The sequence below is a fragment of the Salvia splendens genome, chromosome 5 (genome assembly GCF_004379255.2).
Source record: "Salvia splendens isolate huo1 chromosome 5, SspV2, whole genome shotgun sequence".
NCBI lineage: Eukaryota > Viridiplantae > Streptophyta > Magnoliopsida > Lamiales > Lamiaceae > Salvia > Salvia splendens.
In genome coordinates, this window is record NC_056036.1 from 29,031,921 (window position 1) to 29,047,583 (window position 15,663).

At 43.3% G+C, this 15,663-nt stretch overlaps 2 long non-coding RNA genes across 2 annotated transcripts; both read left to right on the forward strand.

Annotated features, from left to right (window-relative positions):
- Positions 1 to 528: 528 nt before the first annotated feature.
- Positions 529 to 2,449, forward strand: LOC121803364. Its single transcript, XR_006050969.1, has 3 exons — positions 529 to 579; positions 1,680 to 1,743; positions 2,213 to 2,449. It is a non-coding gene; the product is annotated as an uncharacterized LOC121803364 (long non-coding RNA).
- A 7,269-nt stretch (positions 2,450 to 9,718) lies between these two features.
- LOC121803363 lies at positions 9,719 to 12,072 on the forward strand. Its single transcript, XR_006050968.1, has 4 exons — positions 9,719 to 9,947; positions 10,024 to 10,089; positions 11,205 to 11,268; positions 11,738 to 12,072. It is a non-coding gene; the product is annotated as an uncharacterized LOC121803363 (long non-coding RNA).
- Positions 12,073 to 15,663: the final 3,591 nt, after the last annotated feature.

Consider the following 15,663-nt stretch of genomic DNA (forward strand, 5'->3'; position numbering starts at 1 on the left):
AATATTTATTGAACTCAATTTGCATACTGGATCGAATAATTGGACAAATAATATAAAGGTTCAGTCCGTGATAAATAAATTAGGGACTGCACAATTTAAAATAAAATACAATGGGCTGTGAATTAAGCTAAACTAATTAAAATAAGATATCTTTAATTCTAATCTTTAATTAAATATTCTACGCAGATTTTCCTCCTCCGTGAGTACATATTTCTCCTCCGTAATCTGCAAATAAAATACCAAATAAATTCAAATAAGAAAAAAAAGAGGATTTCGAAATTTCTCTCCTTTCCCACTACTAAAAACCGTCCCTCCATCTCTCCCACAAATCTCTCCCGTATCTCAACTTCCTTTCCCCTATATTAAATCTTCAACCATTACTTTTTCCTCACCTATCGTCTCTGCAAGCAAGAATCATCCTTCAACTTCTACTCAAGGTAAACTAAATCCTATCGATTTGTGTCTAAACTTTCTCCTGCTTCAAAATCTAACATCAAATTGTGCTATTGGCAGTAACCAAAATCCTCTAGCTTCAAGAACCATTTTTTTTTCTTCCTCAACATCCGTCTGCAATTGAAGGTAAACACCTCCCCCATCCAAATTTCAATTTCATTCTACTGCATCCATACACATTACACCCTACAATTACCACAATCTGCAATATACCTTGAATCGAAGCAAAATAATCTAAAGAAACAAATTTTAATCAAATAAAGAACTTACCTTCGGGGAGGAAATCGGGGCTGCGCGGTATTAATTCGGGTCGATTCGGGGCTGTTCGGAGTTGTTCGGGGTTGCACGGTATCCGTTCGGGGTAAGTAGGGACTGCCCCGATTGAATGACAGCGACGGTGGTTTGCGGCACGGGCGAACGGCGCTGCGCCTCCTGCTGCGGCCTGACCGTGCGACGACGGCTTCCGGCGGGGAGCACAACAGCGCCTCCCGGCAGCGACGGTAGCGGCAGCACCTCCCGGCGACGAAGGAAGCGGACGGAGGAGGCGTCTGACGGACAGCAGCGACGGCAGCGGCTGGCGAAGGCTGACTGACGAGCAGCAGCGACGCGATTCCGGTGAGCAGCGGTCGGCGACGGTGGAAGGCGACGGTGAGAACTCCCGATTTGGACGAGAAAGAAGAAGAGAGAAAGAAGAAGAGAGAGAACCGAGATGTGAATGTGAGGGGGGAGTACATTTTGATTTTGGGCCTTGTTAATTGATTCAGGAAAAATAAGAATTAGCTTTGGGCCTTTTTATTTAAATGGTAGGATTTGGTTAGTTGGGCTCCAATTTAATTTGTTGGGGCTTCCTAATTTAATTGGAGACATAAAGTGGGGGAGATAATTAAGTTTTGGGGCTTTTAAATAAATCTTTGGGCCGATAATTAATTGTGTCGAATTATCTAATTAATTTCGGAAAATATCAACGAACGAATAATTATATCCTAAGTCCGAAATAAATATAGCTCGAGGGGAAAATGCTTGCGATAATTTATTTACTTTTTATTGATTTTGGGAATTTTATTTCGATATCGTGGAGAAAAATACGAGGAGCTAACGGAGGAATTAAGGGTGTAAGCGGCCGCCGAATAACCGAAAACCGAGATAAATAACTTCGCTTAAGATGCATGCATTTTATTTATTTAAATGGAAGGTATGTTGATATATGTATTATTTAAATTCTAAAGGTGAGACTTCGCAAGGGAATCGAGATACCAAAGGGAAGGAAGTGTAGAGAATTATTCAATTGAGGTGGGCTTTCTTTTAAATAAGGACAACGTCCTAAATAATTTATCGATGGAAACGAAACTGTATTTATCATGCAATGATTTGATTTTTACGTGCCTATCTGATGTGGCTTTATGCCATTATTATATAAATCGAATTCGGGTCCTTGTAGGGCCGCAAACCCTACTTGGGCTAGTGTACACCTATGGTAGATCGTGTGCTAGCGTACGGGCTGGCTGGTCTAGTGGCTTGGTTTGTGGCCACATTCCAAGTCATGTATTGGCAGATATGGTAAACGTCTATGGGAAAATGACTGATCAGTCGATGTTTGAAATGGAAATGATTTTGAGTGCCTCGGGCATTTCTAAAGCTAAACCCCGATGGTTACTTGTGAATGGCATTATAAATTACTCTTTATTGAAAATGTTTTCGGCATGAGCCCATTGAGTATTTTTATAGTACTCAGCCCTGCATGTGTTTTCCTTATGTGCAGGTTGAGCGGCGACGAGAGTACGGTGGTGTTGAGCAAGTAAATTGGTAAATGAACTGTTGTTTTTGAATTATGGGTGTCGTTGTGTCTTCACACATGACGTCACTCTTACTCTTGATCGTTTCCGCTGTGACATTTCTTTCACTTATCGTTTATTGGGCTTGCAACCTGAATTATTTGGATATTGAATATTTTGGGATTTTACTAATTTATGTCAAATTCTTGGTCGTTTTATTTGAATATTAATTGTTGGTCAAGCTCGTTATTAAAACCCTAGTCCTTTTCGTCTTTTTATTAAATTCTCTTAATCACGATCGCCCATATTTATTAACCCTAAAAGGCGGTCGTGAAAGTTTGGTATCAGAGCCTCAGTTTCTTTCCGCTCTGGACCCAAGAGTCTTTTTGAGTCAAAAATCTATTCTTGTATTAATTGACTAAGGTATAAACATTGAAGGCTCAACACCACAACTCGTCACGCCCAACCGCGAAGAAAGAGGTAAGAGTATTTTGGTGACTATGGGATTGGATAATTGAATATTGAGAGTTGCAATGGAAAATTTTTGATTTTGGTGATGGGGGTCAATACGTTAGTTTTGGAAAAATTGCATATACTTCAAAATGTAGTATGATATATATAAGGATGTTATTATTTGATTGTGAAGCATGATTTTGCTAAGTACCATGAATACCGTCAAGCATGAGAAATTGTATATATTTAAATGAGGAAAATATGTGATTAAATGGTGAACTTTCACGAGTGTTAGAAGAATTTAACTCGTATCTTACCTGTGTGTAGGGGAATTCTATGTGGTTTTGAGAGTCATTAAACGCCGAGTACGAAATATTGATTTTGATAGATACTAAGATAGAGATACGAACTACAATGCCTATGACGATTAACTTCTTGCGTGTAACCATACGTATCTATAGAATACGTAATAGATAACTTCGTGATGAAAATAAACGTAGAAGTACGAAATACGAGGCAAGTAGCCTATGGGAAACAGAAGTCGATGTACTGTGATATGAAGATATACAAAATCAAACAAAATGAGCGAACCTTTTACCTTGAGAGCAAAAGTTTATTCTTGGAGTGATACAACCATCATACCCCTATCTCGTATACACATCCATATGCATCTCCTTATTACTCTCGGCATCATTTTGAGCCACATATCTTCAATATTCTTTCCTATCTTTGACTTGATGTTGAGGTTTCCTTCTATGTAGATGGCCGGATCGTACTTTGCCCAAATGCGAAATCGTTATGCCAGAAATAGGAACCTTCCCGTTGAGAGGTACCGAGAACACGAATGGGATGGAAAGAGCGATCTCATGGGTTACGTCGCTGAATTTTGGGATTTATGGATGGACGCCTATGCGTTCGGGGGAGCCACCCACCATGCTGGAATTACAAAGCTTATTCATACCCTACCACCATGTTGGAGCCAGTGGGTCGCTCAGACGGCAAAATCGTTTACGTGGTATAGACTGCCCGAATACGCACCGCGTGGGGACTTGCCTGGTCTTCTTGAAGTACTGTTTCCGGCCTTAATAAGGGCAGCTGATGGACCACCACGTTCTCCACCACCACAGATTTATTCGCCGGAGCAAGCACACGCAAGGAAGTTTCGATCTGATAGTGAGCCGCATGTCTCGCGCGTGCCCAAAAGGATGAGGCTCGGGATGCGCACCTCGGCCCCTTCAGGAATAGAAAGGGAGGTCGAGAAGATAATCGCGACAATCCCTTCACCAGTACGCGTTGAAGAAGAGGACGAGGAAGAAGAGGAGGAACGCCTCGAGGAAGAAGAGAACCCGGATATGGAGATTAGTGGAGAGAATGAAGAGGAGAAGGAGGAGGGAGAGATTTAGGAACAATAGTCATGTGATAGATTGTTTCGTTTCTCTCCTGTTTTGATATCATATTTTTTTTGCTAGACTATTATTCATTTTATTTCCACGTTTTGGCTCTTCATTCTTTGGTTATGATCGATACTAAGACCTCCTGGAGGCAACATTTTATTATGGAAACTTCTACTTTGCTATCTTGTTTGGCCATGATCATTTGATATTCTGTTGTGCAAATGTTCTTGATATCTTATTGCGTAATCATCCTTGTTATTCCGTTGTGCAAACACCTTTTGTTATCTCGTTCAGGGAACATCATTTGCTAATCCAAGATACAATTGTTCCTCTTATTTCTATTGTGCAAACGTCTTTTGTTATCCCATTGTGCGAATATCTTTTGCTAATTCATGATGCAATTGTTTCTCCTTAATCTATCGCACGAATGTCTTTCGCAATCCTGTTGTGCGAACATCTTTGCTAGCCATGATGCAAATTGTTTCTCGTTATTCCATTGTGCAAATGTCTTTTTGCTATCCTGTTGTGCGAATATCTTGCCACGTCATGATCCAATGGTCCTATTCTATCCATGACACAACTATCTTTTGTCTTGTGGTACAATTGTCCCTTGATCCCTACTTTCGAAATATTACATGATCTTCCCAACTATACAACATGACTATTGATAGATTTGAGTAAGTGTGATAATAACCCGTTTGTTTGGTAATGAATCAGAATGCCGCCAAGACGCAATGTAAGGAATGCGAACCGGGCGCCTACACCTCAGGCGACGGAAGTCGAGAGTGTGGCACAACCAACCCCACAACCTCCACCACCACCACCTCCACCTCAAGTGGACCGAGAAATTGTGAAGTTGTTTTTGAAACAGAAACCGTCTGTCTTCGATGGAATGGGAGAGCCGGAAAAGGCTGAGAGTTGGATACGCGCATTGGAGCGCATTCTTACAATTCTGATGTGCAACGATGCCGAGCGAATGGCTTGTGTGACCTATCAGTTGACTGGGTCAGCTGACTTCTGGTGGGATACCAAGATGAAGACCACGCCACGAGATCAAGTGAATGGAATGACCTAGGAGAATTTTAAGGAGGCGATATATAACAAGTACGTGCCAAAGAGCTATCGAAAGGCGAAGGCGGCTGAGTTTTACAACTTAACTCAAGGGCGCATGTCAGTGACTGAATATGATCGCGCACTCTGTGATATGACCCAGTATACACCCGAACAAGTTGACACGGATGAGAAACTGGCAGAAAAATTTCGCGAGGGCTTAAGGCATGAGATAAAGATGGCTTTGGCTAGTCGTGGAAGACTTACATATGCGGAGGCGTTGGCCATCGCGCTAGATGTTGAGGCAGCTATGCCTAAGGAGAGGGTGACGGAGAACACTACACTGGCTCTAACTCCATCACATCATTCCCGGGAGAAGAGGAAGCGGGATGGGAACAGGACCCACTATGACAACAAGAGGTACCAACCTACTCAAAACCGACCACAGTATGGAGGCAGACAGAATTTCGCTAGCCAAAGGGGTGACTTCCGACCCAGACCACCCCAATGCAATGTGTGCTCCAAGTACCATTTCGGAGAGTGTAGGATGCAGAACACCACCATGTGCTTCAACTGTGGTGGAAATGGTCACTTCTCTAGAGAGTGCCCGAGCAAGAACGTGGGGACGGGTTCAAGGCCGAACAACCAAGGATTTCGTCCGCAAACGAGGGCACCAGCGGCGGGATCAAGGATGAATCGTGATCAACCTCCGCGACAACAACAACCTCACCGTCCGAGACTACCCTCCCAGGCTAGAGCATATGCGCTGAGTTATAGACAACCCATGACTGAACAAGGGAATCACGAGAGTGGAAATTTGGCAGGTATGGGCGAACTCCTCGATACACCTATTGTTGTGTTGTTTGATACGGGTGCATCGCATTCTTTCATATCAGAACTATGTGTGGACACATTAAGTTTGCCAGTTGCTAAATCTGAACATAAGATGATGGTGATCTCACCAGTGGGAGGGGTAATAGAGATTTCTCGAACATGCTCGAACATAGAAATTTCCATGGGAGAACTTAGGCTAGTCGCGCACAACTTACAAGTTATGGCCATGAAGGATATCGATGTAATCTTAGGAATGGATTGGTTGGCTGCGAATTTTGCTACCATCCGATGTAAGGAGAGACAAATAACATTACAAGCCCCTGGAAAGGAACCAATCGTGTACCATGGGATCACGATGAACAGAAGCACATCTATCATCTCCGCACTTCAAGCCACAAAGATGTTGAGAAAAGGGTGTTCTGCCTATCTGGTCTATCTACAAGGAGATGAGAAGGAAGAAAGGAAAGTGGAAGATGTCGCGGTGGTACGAGAATTTCCAGACGTCTTTCCTGAAGCTTTGCCTGGCCCACCGCCAGATCGGCAATTGGAGTTCACGATCGACCTAGAGCCAGGGTCGGCACCAGTGCCTAAGGCTCCATATCAAATGGCACCTAAGGAGTTAGAGGAACTCAAGATACAACTTCAAGAGCTAATGGATTTAGGTTTCATTAGACCCAGTGTGTCACCGTGGGGCGCGCCTGTGCTTTTTGTGAAGAAGAAAGATGGATCGATGAGAATGTGCATCGATTATAGAGAATTGAACAAGATGACTCTCAAGAACAAATATCTACTGCCGAGAATAGATGACTTATTCGATCAACTTCGGGGAGCTGGTGTGTTTTCAAAGATGGACTTGTGGTCCGGATACCATCAATTGAGGGTCCGAAGAGAGGACATACCGAAGACTGCTTTTCGCACAAGGTATGGTCACTATGAGTTCGTGGTAATGCCATTTGGACTGACGAATGCACCTGCCGTATTCATGGATTTGATGAACCGAGTATTCCACCCATACTTGGATAAATTCGTTTTGGTATTCATAGATGATGTACTCGTTTACTCGAGGAATGAGAAGGAACACGAAGAGCACCTGCGAATTACCTTGGAGACGTTAAGGAGTGAGAAATTGTATGCTAAATTCAACAAGTGCAAATTTTGGCTTAAGGAGGTAAATTTTCTTGGTCATATCGTGACGACAGAAGGAATTCGAGTGGATCCTGCTAAAGTTGAGGCGGTACAACGGTGGAAAGCACCTATAACACCAAACGAGATTCGGAGTTTCCTAGGCTTGGCAGGATACTACCGAAGGTTTATTGAAGGGTTCTCCAAGATAGCGAGACCCATGACTCAACAACTCAAGAAGGGGGTGAAAGTCAATTGGACCCCCGAGTGTGAGGCAAGTTTTCAACTATTGAAGGAGAAGCTAACTAGTGCACCGATTCTAGCTGTGCCAGAGCCTGGAGTGAACTACGTAGTGTACACGGATGCTTCAAAGGTGAGACTTGGATGTGTATTGATGCAAAACAACAAGGTTATTGCTTATGCATCCCGACAATTGAAGCCACACGAGTTGAACTATCCAACCCACGACTTGGAGTTAGCAGCGGTAGTTCACGCCTTAAAGACCACAAAAGCCTGAAGTATTTCTTCGAGTAGAAAGATTTGAATATGCGGCAAAGAAGATGGCTCGAGTTGGTGAAAGACTACGATTGTGGCATCAATTATCACCCCGGCAAAGCAAATGTAGTGGCGGATGCTTTGAGCCGGAAAGATCATTCCAAGCTGGCTACTTTTATCACTAAGAAGGAAGCCTGATTCGCGAGTTCAGCAAGATGTGTTTGGAAGTGGTAAGAGCACCTGAAACAGTGGAAGCACGAATCGCCACTTTAGCCGTTGAACCGGATCTGAGGTCGAGAATTATTGCAGCACAACGGATGGATGCAAAGTTGGAGGAGATTCGTGTAGAGGTGCGAATCGGTGAATCTGGGAATTTTAGTGAAGAAGGCGACAATGCCCTTACTTTTGAAGGAAGATTATGCATGCCAGATAGCGAGGAGCTCAAAAAGGAGATTATGAGTGAGGCGCATGAAACTCCTTACACTGCCCACCCAGGAAGTACGAAAATGTATCAAGATTTGAAGAAATCCTTTTGGTGGAATGGTATGAAGAGGGACATAGCATCATTTGTCGAAAGATGCCTAGTCTGCCAGCAAGTGAAGATTCTACATCAACGACCGTATGGGATGTTGCAACCATTAGAGATTCCTGAATGGAAATGGGAGCACATCGCCATGGATTTTGTGACGGGATTGCCAAGGACTCTGAGAGGGAACACCGCCATTTGGGTAATTATAGACCGACTCACTAAGAGCGCGCACTTCATTCCGATTCTTGTAAGCTATGGGTCCAACAAACTGGCTCAAATCTACATAAGGGAGATAGTTCAATTGCATGGAGTCCCAGTGACTATCACGTCCGACCGTGACCCAAAATTCACCTCAAGATTTTAGATGAGTCTACAGAAAGAGCTTGGAACCAAATTGAATTTCAGTACAGCGTTTCACCCGCAAACCGATGGACAATCCGAAAGAACGATCCAAACTCTCGAGGATATGTTGAGAGCCGTGGTACTCGACCGATGAGGAAGTTGGGAGGCAGCACTACCACTAATCGAGTTTGCCTACAACAACAGTTTTCAGGCAACGATAAACATGGCACCGTACGAGGCATTGTATGGAAGAAAGTGTAGATCGCCGCTCTACTGGGATGAAGTTGGCGAGAGAAGAATACTCGGACCTGATGCGGTCGAAGAGATGGTGGGAATCATTCGACAAATTCGTGAGAGGATAAAAGAAGCTCAAGACAGACAAAAATCATACGCGGATGTCCGACGAACCGACTTACAATTTCAAGCTGGCGATAAAGTTTTCTTGAAGGTATCTCCGTCAAAAGGGATAACACGATTTGGCGTCAAGGGCAAATTGAAGTCGCGATTTATCGGACCTTACGAAATTCTCGAAGGAGTGGGCCCCGTTGCATATCGATTGGCGCTACCACCAAACCTGGGAAACGTGCACAACGTTTTTCATGTGTCACAGTTAAAAAAATACGTATTTGACCTGAAACATGTGATTCGTTTTGAGGAAGTCGTGTTGAATCCAGACTTGAGCTATGAGGAGAGACCCCAATCCATTTTAGACCGAAAGATCCAGAATGTGAGGAATAAACATGTTGCTTGTGTGAAAGTGCTATGGGAAAATCATGGGCATGAAGAAGCCACGTGGGAGAATGAGGATAAAAAGGTGGAATTGTACCAGAACTCTTTACTTGAGGGTAGCAACTTTCGGGACGAAATTTCTGTTAAGGGTGGTAGGATGTAACGCCCCACTTTTTGAACCCTAATTTGTAAACCCTAAAGTACTGGTTTTAATGCTATTAATTTTGCGAAGTCCGTGAATTAATTGTCGGTAAATTAATTAGTGAATTAATGGTATTGGACTGAGATTTGTGAAATAAATTATATCGCGAATCTAAATAATTTCCTTTCCGTGAGGAATATTTATTGAACTCAATTTGCGTACTGGATCGAATAATTGGACAAATAATATAAAGGTTCAGTCCGTGATAAATAAATTAGGGACTGCACAATTTAAAATAAAATACAATGGGCTGTGAATTAAGCTAAACTAATTAAAATAAGATATCTTTAATTCTAATCTTTAATTAAATATTCTACGCAGATTTTCCTTCTCCGTGAGTAGATATTTCTCCTCTGTAATCTGCAAATAAAATACCAAATAAATTCAAATAAGAAAAAAAAGAGGATTTCGAAATTTCTCTCCTTTCCCACTACTAAAAACCGTCCCTCCATCTCTCCCACAAATCTCTCCCGTATCTCAACTTCCTTTCCCCTATATTAAATCTTCAACCATTACTTTTTCCTCACCTATCGTCTCTGCAAGCAAGAATCATCCTTCAACTTCTACTCAAGGTAAACTAAATCCTATCGATTTGTGTCTAAACTTTCTCCTGCTTCAAAATCTAACATCAAATTGTGCTATTGGCAGTAACCAAAATCCTCCAGCTTCAAGAACCATTTTTTTTTCTTCCTCAACATCCGTCTGCAATTGACGGTAAACACCTCCCCCATCCAAATTTCAATTTCATTCTACTGCATCCATACACATTACACCCTACAATTACCACAATCTGCAATATACCTTGAATCGAAGCAAAACAATCTAAAGAAACAAATTTTAATCAAATAAAGAACTTACCTTCGGGGAGGAAATCGGGGCTGCGCGGTATTAATTCGGGTCGATTCGGGGCTGTTCGGAGTTGTTCGGGGTTGCGCGGTATCCGTTCGGGGTAAGTAGGGACTGCCCCGATTGAATGACGGCGACGGTGGTTTGCAGCACGGGCGAACGGCACTGCGCCTCCTGCTGCGGCCTGACCGTGCGATGGCTGCTTCCGGCGGGGAGCACAACAGCGCCTCCCGGCAGCGACGACAGCGGCAGCACCTCCCGGCGACGAAGGCAGCGGACGGAGGAGGCTTCTGACGGACAGCAGCGACGGCAGCGGCTGGCGAAGGCTGACTGACGAGCAGCCGCGACGCGATTCCGGTGAGCAGCGGCCGGCGACGGTGGAAGGCGACGGTGAGAACTACCGATTTGGGCGAGAAAGAAGAAGAGAGAAAGAAGAAGAGGGAGAGAGAAAAGAGAGAACCGAGATGTGAATGTGAGGGGGGGAGTACATTTTGATTTTGGGCCTTGTTAATTGATTGAGGAAAAATAATAATTAGCTTTGGGCCTTTTTATTTAAATGGTAGGGTTTGGTTAGTTGGGCTCCAATTTAATTTGTTGGGGCTTCCTAATTTAATTGGAGACATAAAGTGGGGGAGATAATTAAGTTTTGGGGCTTTTAAATAAATCTTTGGGCCGATAATTAATTGTGTCGAATTATCTAATTAATTTCGGAATATATCAACGAACGAATAATTATATCCTAAGTCCGAAATAAATATAGCTCGAGGGGAAAATGCTTGCGATAATTTATTTACTTTTTATTGATTTTGGGAATTTTATTTCGATATCGTGGAGAAAAATACGAGGAGCTAACGGAGGAATTAAGGGTGTAAGCGGCCGCCGAATAACCGAAAAACCGAGATAAATAACTTCGCTTAGGATGCATGCATTTTATTTATTTAAATGGAAGGTATGTTGATATATGTATTATTTAAATTCTAAAGGTGAGACTTCGCAAGGGAATCGAGATACCAAAGGGAAGGAAGTGTAGAGAATTATTCAATTGAGGTGGGCTTTCTTTTAAATAAGGACAACGTCCTAAATATTTTATCGATGGAAATGAAACTGTATTTATCATGCTATGATTTGATTTTTACGTGCCTATCTGATGTGGCTTTATGCCATTATTATATAAATCGAATTCGGGTCCTTGTAGGGCCGCAAACCCTACTTGGGCTAGTGTACACCTATGGTAGATCGTGTGCTAGCGTACGGGCTGGCCGGTCTAGTGGCTTGGTTTGTGGCCACATTCCAAGTCATGTATTGGCGGATATGGTAAACGTCTATGGGAAAATGACTGATCAGTCGATGTTTGAAATGGAAATGTTTTTGAGTGCCTCGGGCATTTCTAAAGCTAAACCCCGATGGTTACTTGTGAATGGCATGATAAATTACTCTTTATTGAAAATGTTTTCGGCATGAGCCCATTGAGTATTTTTATAGTACTCAGCCCTGCATGTGTTTTCCTTATGTGCAGGTTGAGCGGCGACGAGAGTACGGTGGTGTTGAGCAAGTAAATTGGTAAATGAACTGTTGTTTTTGAATTATGGGTGTCGTTGTGTCTTCACACATGACGTCACTCTTACTCTTGATCGTTTCCGCTGTGACATTTCTTTCACTTATCGTTTATTGGGCTTGCAACCTGAATTATTTGGATATTGAATATTTTGGGATTTTACTAATTTATGTCAAATTCTTGGTCGTTTTATTTGAATATTAATTGTTGGTCAAGCTCGTTATTAAAACCCTAGTCCTTTTCGTCTTTTTATTAAATTCTCTTAATCACGATCGCCCATATTTATTAACCCTAAAGGGCGGTCGTGACAAGAGTAGTACTTTCTGGCCTACATGGAGCTCCTTGGTTCTCAGATTTCTATCATGCCACAATTTAGTTCGCTCCCTGTACCACATGGCAGAATCGAACGACTCCAATCTAAGTTCCTCAAGCTCCTGAAGCTGCAGCTTCTTTTCCTCTTCACAAGTTGTAGCATCCATATTCACTTCCTGTACTGCCCAGTATGCCCGGTGTTCAATTCCAACCGGTAAATGGCACATCTTCCCAAAAATGATCCGATACGGGGACATCCCTATGGGGGTCTTGTAGGCTGTTCGGTATGCCCAGAGAGCATCTTCTAACCTCACACTCCAATCCTTCCTAGAAGGATTTACAGTCTTCTCCAGAATCTTCTTGATCTCGCGGTTAGAAATCTCCGCCTGACCGTTAGCTTGCGGATGGTAGGGACTCGAAAGACTGTGGTGCACACCGTATTTTTTTATTAAGGCCTCAATCGTGCGATTACATAAGTGTGTACCTTGATCAGATATGATCGCCCTCGGAACTCCAAACCGGCTGAAGATATGACTCTTTAAGAACTTGGCCACCTCCTTTGCTTCACAAGTGCTCGTGGCTTTGGCTTCTATCCATTTGGAGACGTAATCCACCGCGACTAAGATATACAAATTGCCATAGGATGAAGGAAACGGACCCATGAAGTCCATTCCCCAAATGTCGAACAATTCACATACAATTACCGGAACCTGGGCATCTCGTCTTTCGCAGATATCCCACCGGTCAGTTGATAGCGCTCACAACTTCTGCAGAACTCGTACGCATCCTTGTTGAGGGTTGGCCAATAGAAGCCGCTATCCAAAATCTTTCTTGCTGTTTTCTTGGATCCGAAATGTCCTCCACATGCTAACGAGTGGCAATGGATCAGAACGTCTCTTTGCTCCCAGTCAGGAACGCACCTCTTTATCACTTGATCGGATCCCACTCTCCATAGATAGGGGTCGTCCCAAAAGTAGTATTTTGCCTCACTCTTGATCTTCATTCTTTGGGCCTTAGTAATACTCGGCATTTCTGGAAGTTCTCTAGTCACCAGGTAGTTGGCTAAGTCCGCATACCATGGTTCTTGCCCTACCTTTTCTTTTCCTTTTCCTGTATCATACTGGCCAGTGAGCTTCATCACTCCTTCCCAGTCAATCTTCCTGACTTCAAAAATTACCTCGCATAAATGCTCCTCTGGAAACTTGTCGTGCACCTCTTCGCTGTTTCCATCTTGCACTATTCTACTCAAATGGTCCGCCACCTTATTCTCGACTCCTCTCTTATCTTCCACCGCCCAATCAAATTCTTGTAACAAGAGGACCCATCGGATCAAGCGGGGTTTGGATTCCTTCTTGGCAATCAGATACTTAATCGTTGCATGGTCAGTATAAACGATGACCTTGGATCCCAACAAATATGGCCGGAACTTCTCGAACGAATACAGCACTGCCAGCATCTCCTTTTCAGTGGTATCGTAATTCCGCTGGGCTTGATTCAGAGTCTTAGAGGCATAAAAAATTACGTACCTCTTCCCATCGATCTTCTGACCCAGTACGGCTCCCACTACATAATCACTGGCATCGCACATTACTTCGAAAGGGTAGTCCCAGTCAGGAGCCCGTATGATAGGTGCGGATATGAGCTTTTCCTTGAGAAGGTTGAACGCAGCCTTGCATTGCTCATCAAAAACAAACTCTACGTCATTCTGAAGAAGTCGGGTGAGAGGTTGGGCAATCTTGGAGAAATCCTTGATAAATCTTCGATAAAAACCGGCTTGCCCCAGAAAACCCCTAATCCCTTCTGATCAGTAGGGAATGGTAATTTGGATATCACATCCACTTTGGCTCGATCTACCTGGATACCTCTTTCCGAGACCACGTGTCCTAAAACTATCCCTTCGGTGACTATAAAATGACACTTCTCAAAATTCAAAACCAAACTCTTGGCTTGACACTGCTCTAGAACTATGTCCAAATGATGAAGGCATGAGTCGAAAGAGTCTCCGTAGACCGTGAAGTCATCCATGAATATCTCTATATAGTCCTCAATCAGATCAGAGAATATGCTCATCATATATCATTGAAACGTACCTGGAGTGTTACATAAACCGAAAGGCATGCGCCTGTATGCATAGGTTCCGAATGGGCAAGTGAAGGTGGTCTTATCCTGGTCATCAGGATCTAAGTAAATTTGGAAGTAACCGCTGTACCCATCTAGAAAACAGAAGTACTTTTTCCCAGCTAATCTCTCCAACATTTGGTCGATGAAAGGCAAGGGAAAATGGTCCTTCCTGGTCGCATTATTCAACTTAAGGTAATCGATGCACATTCGCCAACCCGTGACCAGCCTCGTTGGAATCAGCTCATTCCTCTCATTTTGAACGACTTAGATTCCCGACTTCTTTAGGACCATGTGGATCGGGCTGACCCACTCACTATCTGGCACTGAATAGATAATCCCTAGCGACAACAATTTCAAGATTTTCTTCAATATTTTTTCTCGCATGTTGGGGTTTACCTTCCTTTGGGCATCTCGATGTGCCTTTGCTCCCTCTTCCAGCCTGATGTGGTGCATGCAGACATCGGGACTTATTCCCACTAAATCTGTAAGGCTCCATCCAATTGCCTTTCTGTTCTTACTCAACACAGTCAGTAGCCTTGCCTCCTGTTCCTTTCTAAGGCTGCTGCTGATAATCACCGGATATGAGTTCTCCTCTCCGAGGAAGGCATACTTCAAATTCGATGGCAATTTCTTCAGCTCAACTTGGGGTGAAAGCGTGTCTTCGAGTAGAGGGTTTTTCTTAGCCTCTCCTTCTTTCTCTATTTCTCCCTCTGAAGATTCCTCTATACTGACTGGTAGCTTGGCCCTTGTGGCTCCAATGAATTCCGATTTCTGGCAGAAGTCCTTAATTGCTCCCTCTATCTCTTCATCAGTTAACCCTTGGCTCCTGATCAGATCACACCATGTAGCAGCTTCTATGTCCGCCTGCTCATAAACATATAAAGCCTGGAGCTTCTCCTGCAATAGTTCGGTCTCAAGAAAATCTTGGACTAGGGGGTCAATCACATCAACATAGCACAAGTTTTCAGAATCAATAGGTTTCTTCATGGCCTCATTGATATCAAAAGTAAATTTCTCTCCATGGAAATCAATGCAAATTGTCCCCTCGGCCATGTCTACTATTGTTTTGGTCGTTCTAAAAAATGGTCTTCCTAACAATATGCCACTAGATTCCCTTGCCTCGGACTCACTCAATTTGATCACGTAAAAGTCCGCAGGGTAGGTAAAATCATGCACTCTAACCAATACATTTTCTAGAACACCCTCAGGACTTATGCATGACCTATCAGCCAGTTGGATCAACACTCTAGTGCTCGACAACCTAACTCCCTTCAATCGGTTATAGATTGACAAAGGCATGACATTAATAGAAGCTCCAAGATCACACATTGCATGCTCGACTTTCACATCTCCTATAGTTATGGGTAGAGTGAACATACCTGTATCGGCCCTCTTGGGCGGTAGCTTCTCCTGCACAATTGCAGACGCGATCCCTTCTACCATGATCTTCCCAT